The sequence below is a fragment of the Lathamus discolor genome, chromosome 6 (genome assembly GCF_037157495.1).
Source record: "Lathamus discolor isolate bLatDis1 chromosome 6, bLatDis1.hap1, whole genome shotgun sequence".
NCBI classification, from domain to species: Eukaryota; Metazoa; Chordata; class Aves; order Psittaciformes; family Psittacidae; genus Lathamus; species Lathamus discolor.
The window spans coordinates 86,242,731-86,248,737 of record NC_088889.1 but is presented as its reverse complement, the minus strand read 5'-3'; positions in this window follow the sequence as shown (position 1 = coordinate 86,248,737).

Sequence of the window (6,007 nt, the reverse complement as noted above, 5' to 3'; positions counted from 1 at the left end):
CCCTGTCCTGTCCAGGCAATCTTTCTGCCTAGATTGGGAAAGAGATCCTGGATCTTTGTAACCTGGGAGGAGCCAGGGTCAGGCTCTGCAGGTGCCCAGGCAGAGGATGGAGGACAGTGACTGCCTGGGCAGCAATTGCAGAGCTATTGCCAGGAGGAGCACACAGCAACAGCCCTGGCACTGCAGGTGAACTGAGTCATGCACCATGCCCGAGCATGGTCCTGCAAGAGCCCGCAAGCCCGGGCAACAGCTCCCCAAGAGCCTTTTGCATCCTTGGGGTATGACAGCATAGCAGAAATGATCATGAACAGGAGGCCACAGTTTTAAATGGTGGCGCTGGGGGGAAGAAGCCAATGTGATGCTCTATCACATGTTCTCAAGTGGGGATATTTTGCCCCCCAGTTGCAGATCCTGCCAGATTATTGGGCCGTGCTGCTGTTCTATCCTTTAGAAATCTTTAGTTTTAATAAATACTTTTCCTAGAATCCTGCAAGGCTCCCGGGCGCAGGCTCCACTGATGGAAAAATGATGATCATTTATTAATAAAAGTACATTAGCCGAAGGCAAGGGGAATTAATAATCTCTAACTAGATTGACATGAAAAGGGTGCCTGCACATCTGCCTGTTCTCCAAGGCTTGTTATCAGGAGTGGAGCAGAAAAGAACTAGGCAGGGTGGACAGAGAAAGGAGGGCAATGGATGGTCATGTCCATATCATCATTTGCTGCACAACTATGGAGTCCTGGTCTGCACCTCTGCACCCTCTTGTCCCAGACATTTCTAAGAATATCCTGTTGTGCCAGACTCTCGTCTGAGCAAATGGTGTGTCCACTGAGACTCTTGAGACTTTATAAGATACAGAAAGAGTGATGAAATACCCTTCACAGGCCCAGCTGAATACTAATGGAGAAAATGTTGCTCCCCACTCCCAAAGACAAAAGTCTTTGTCTTTCTACCAGCCCAAACCAGAACTGATATCATCTTCAGGTAAGTGACTTTGTGGGCATAGCTCAGGGAAATAATTCAGTTCCTCCTAGAAAACGAGCCTGTATATTAAACAGCCACAGAGTCGTCTAACTTCTGTGTGCTCATCTGGAGAAGGATATATAATCTTCTACTGGGACACAGGTTAATAATGCTACAGTAACAGTAGGATAATGCTGAGAAAGAGCTGTTATAAGGCCATAATTCAGTCAATGAGTTCTAACACAATAAACCAGGAGAGTGAACACCGAGTGCTTGTGTGCCTTGCAAGGCTCTGCTACTGATTTACAACCTCAGGAGATGCCTATCAGCCCATGCATCGTTATCAGGGATATATAAAGCATGAGCACACCCTATTAAACATTAACATTTTTAAAGACTCAGATGCGTTAAAACTCAAGCTGCTCCTTGCTAATGGATTTTGCTCACCTTGAAAAATGCCAATGCAAAAAGGAATCAAAAGCTTTCTGACTTCGACCTCTTTCACTTTTTCATAATTATGGCGTTGTTTTATTGGTTTACACCTGCTTCTTCCCATCCTGGAGACTGGTATTTCTACAGGATCACTACAGTGATCAGTATCTCAAGTGTTTGCTATGCTCATTTTGATACAAATAACTTGCACTGGGTTGCCTTTCAGTTATCTGTCAAATCAGTGTGCGGTGCACATCTACTGTGAGAAGAAAGACTCTGAAACTATACTTTAAAAAAATCATTATTTCACTGCAAAATTCCAATGAAAGATTCTTCGGGGGCTTTTTCCATATTCTGAGCTGAAAGATTGTATGTGATGGGCCTGGTCACTGCGGGAAGAAAATATAATATCTGTGCACAGGACTAGTGTATTGTCTCTGTGCAGAGCCTAGGGTGACAGTATTTCCCTCTCCTGTTAAGCATTTGCTCCTTTTAGCCACAAACCATTCTCAAGAACTTTGTTGCTTTTAAAAGCCTTGTTCTTGACTGAATAGATGCCATTCCTTCATGAGTCTCACTCGGTGATATATGGAGATCCTGGGATTCGGTGCTTTTAATGTACTTTATAATAGGTGCATCTATAAAAATACTCTTCCAGGCCCCATGCTTCAGCCAACAAGCCAAGGCAGCCTGACCTGGGAAGTTAGCACTGAGGAGGTAAGGTTATAAAGAATTTATTTTCAAACTATGGCTGAACAAATCAAATGCTTTGACATAGCTCCAAGGATTTTCTTGGGTCTCTAGCTTCAGTCTGTCTCAACACAGTATTGCAGAAATCGTATTAATTCAAGGGCAATTTGGGACATGCCATGAAGGATGGTTAGTTGGTTTGTATCAGTAGAGCCAGGGTCCCCACGTCTTACTTTTGGACTCCCTGTCTTGATGCAGATAGATAGAGATGTGGATTTAGATATACCAGAATGGCAACCCACAACGTAAGAAAGAAGTTTGCTTTGGCTTTCAGCGCAGTGTTACTATTTCTACCACATTCTCCTCTAACCTGATGAGGTTTTGGCTCAGTCAGAAAATGAGCTATCATTCTGTACATCTTTGTAGAGCACATAATGTATTAAGGCCCTGACCTTACTGGCATGAAACTATGATTTCCCTATAAGTGCAAACATTAATTTTTCATTAATCATCCACAACAGAAATCCCCATTCCCCAGACTATTCTGGCAATATTCTGCATTTTTGCTTGTCTAGGAACCTGAACTAAAAGGGAGAAAAATGGTTTACAACAGCCTGTGGCAGTGATGTAGCAAGAGGCCTTATGTAAGAGCTGGCGGCATGCTTGCTGTGCGAGGGTGAGGCGTAGGAATGAGTGATCCTGGAAGGATGTTTCTCTGAGGTGTGTTCTGTGCCTGGGCTGGGAACAGCAGTCTCAAGGGCACAAATTCCAGTGTCTGAATATGCTTGGTCTTGTTCAACTGATTAATTTCTTACGGCTATCCCAAGTCAAGCTACAAAATCCCCATGTACTTTACTCAAAGCCTTTCATGGCTTGTCTATAAATTATTTTCAAATTAACCACCTGATAATTTGAATCTGTAGGCTCTTAAGAGATGCACCATGAGAGAGAGAAAATAATGGAAGTCCTGGAGTTTACCCTGCCTATATAAAAGAATAAAGGTTCTGCCCTGATGTATTATTCACTTTGGCACTTCCAAAAGTAATGCAAAGTGTGTAAAGACTCCTTCTGAAGGTACATTTGTTTAACTGATGGATAAGCACGGTAAGTTTTCAGTGTGATCTGACAACATTGCAAAAGGGCAAACATCTTTTGAATGTTACTGTAATCCATAATTAATGACTCCTTACTCCATAATTAATGACTAACAGTTCTGACTCCAGCAAAGGATTTTTGTTCTTTATTTTAACTATCCAGCTGTGTAACTTGAAAGGGGAAGATCCCAGGTTTTCCCTAGTTTGGGGAGCCTTCTAATGTTTGGAAAGGGCTCAGGACTCCAGACTGAATACTGTAAAACACTGCATGCTTTACAGATTATCTGATCTCTCTTGTACAATGGGCACCTTTTTACTGAAGCAGCTATTTCAGATTTCTCTGGTGCTGTGAAAGTCTCTCACTTCTTTGAAAGATAATACATGAAGAGCATTTAATTCTCTGTTTGTGGCACTGCTCTTTGTGGCTGTTTTTACTGAATTCTTTTGGAACTGGCTGGCTTAAGCCGCAAATGAGGTTTTTTTCTTCGCACTGATTATCTAACAGGGGTTCATTTGATCTCCTTGGGAAAAATCCATACTAAACTGCTAAAGCACATGTATTAGAGTCTAAGACAAACTGTACCTTTACAGGAAACTCTAGAAGATACAACTGACATTTGCAGTAAAAACATTAAGTAAGCATAACCAAATACCTGCTACTATACCTGAGCTGAATTTGGGTAACTACAAAGTTTAAGACTCCAAAGAAAGACATGGAGTTTATGATAAGTAATCCAACCATTTGAATATAGTATAATACAGAAAGTTGATACAGCCTTTGCATAGAATCATAGAGTCCTTTAGGATGGAAAAAATACTTAAGATCGAGTCCAACCATTAACCCAGCCCTGCCAGGTCCGCCACTAAACCATGTCCATAAGTGCCACCTGTACACATCTTTTAAATCCCTCCAGAGATGGTGACTCCACCACTTCCCTGGGCAGCCTGTTCCAGTGCTTGACAAACCTTCTGGTGAAATTCTTCCCAATATCCAACCTAAACTCCTGCTTGCGCAACTTGAAGCCATTTCCTCTTGTTCTATACTTTCACATAGTTGTAGAAAGTGATAAAGTCTCCCCTCAGCCTCCTTTCCTCCAGGCTAAACAGCCCCAGTTCCCTCAGCCATTCCTCATCAGACTTGTGCTCCAGGCCCTTTGCCAGCTTCCCTGTCCTTCTCTGGACATGCTCTAGTATTTCAGTTTCTGTCTTGTAATGAGGGGCCCAAAACTGAACACGAGTTGAGGTGCAGCCTCCCCAGTGCCCAGTACGGAAGGACAATCACTGCCCTGGTCCTGCTGGCCACACTATTTCTGATACATGCCAGGATGTCAGTGGTCTTCTTGTCCACCTGGGCACTTGTCCACCAGCACACTGCTGGCTTATGTTCAGCTGCTGTTGACCAACATCCCCGGGACCTTTTCCACTGAGCAGCTTTCAGTCATGCTTGTCCAAGCCTGTAGTGTTACATGGGGTTGTTGTGACCCAAGTGCAGGACCCAGTACTGAGCCTTGGTGAACCTCATACAGTTGGCCTTGGCCCATATCCAGCCTGTCCAGATCCCTCTGCAGAGCCTTCCTAGCCTCCAGCAGATCAACACTTCTGCCCAGCTTGGTGTCATCTGTGAGCTCACTGAGGGTGCACTTGATCCCCTTGCCCAGATCATTGATTAAGATATCAAACAGAAGTGGAAAGGATTGTTGTAGTCTGTTTGGGAATAATTCCACTGTGGGATCCCTGAATATCTTTTCCCTTTGATTTCTTCCTTCATCACACAGGGAATCGGCAGGTCAACCACTATGCCAGGAACTAAGGAGCATAGTTTGGTCAGTTTGCCAAAATCAAGTGCCTTAACACTTCAGTTAAACTTGTCCAGATAAAACAAAGCTGCTTCTCTGCTGCCTGGTCTTCTAAGATCTGGGAGGCAGTTTGCTGCATGTGTTTCTGAAAGAGGAGTATCTCCCTTTTACTGTTAAGTGTTATAATGAAGTCAAGTGGAAAAGTGCTATTTACCGTATAATAAAAAACATCTATTGTTCACAGCCCTGAAAACATAATAATAAATAAAACCTTATATTTCAGGCTGTGTAAACCAGTTGCTTGTGTAACAGAACCTGGTGTAATTTTCAATTTACGATTTCAATACTGTAATAAGAAAGCAATCAAAGCATAAACAAAATACACTTTAAATGGGCCTGCAGGTAATATTTCCATAATGGCTGTCCTTAACAATTGCAGAGCTGTTTATCCCTTCCCCCCCCCCCCCCAGCCTCGAATTCTATTTATCTCAATAATTTAATTACAAGAAAATCAACTTAAAACTCCAATTGCAGCCATGGGCAAAGAACTGAAAAGACTTTAGCAGCGTCATCCACAGTTAGCACTCGGGTGGGTTAAATTGATGCTATTTCTCATCCTCCTTTCAGGATGAGATCTGAGGCTCTGCAGAGAGCGTGCTGCAAACCTGCAGGCAAAAGGGGTGCTTTTCTTGGTACTCTCTCCTGAGGTTTGGAAGTTCACTGTTTCCGCAGCATCTCCCAGTGACCTCTTGTCTTGCTGCACGATGGGAAGCCGTCTGCTCGCCCATCGCTTGGGGGAGGCGTAAAATAACTCTGTGCTGTCCATCAGGTTTGTGCAAAGATGTTAGCCCGTGCGGGTGGATGAGGGATGAGCAATGACGTCTGCTGGAGCCCAGGTCAGTGCAGCGGGATGGGGATGGCTCTTCCAAAATCCTGCTGGAGCTCAAAGGAAAGTTGCTGCTGCGTCCCGGGGGTGCCTCAGCCATGTGCTGCTCCCCGGGGCTCTCAGATCACGCCACCAGCCACAGCC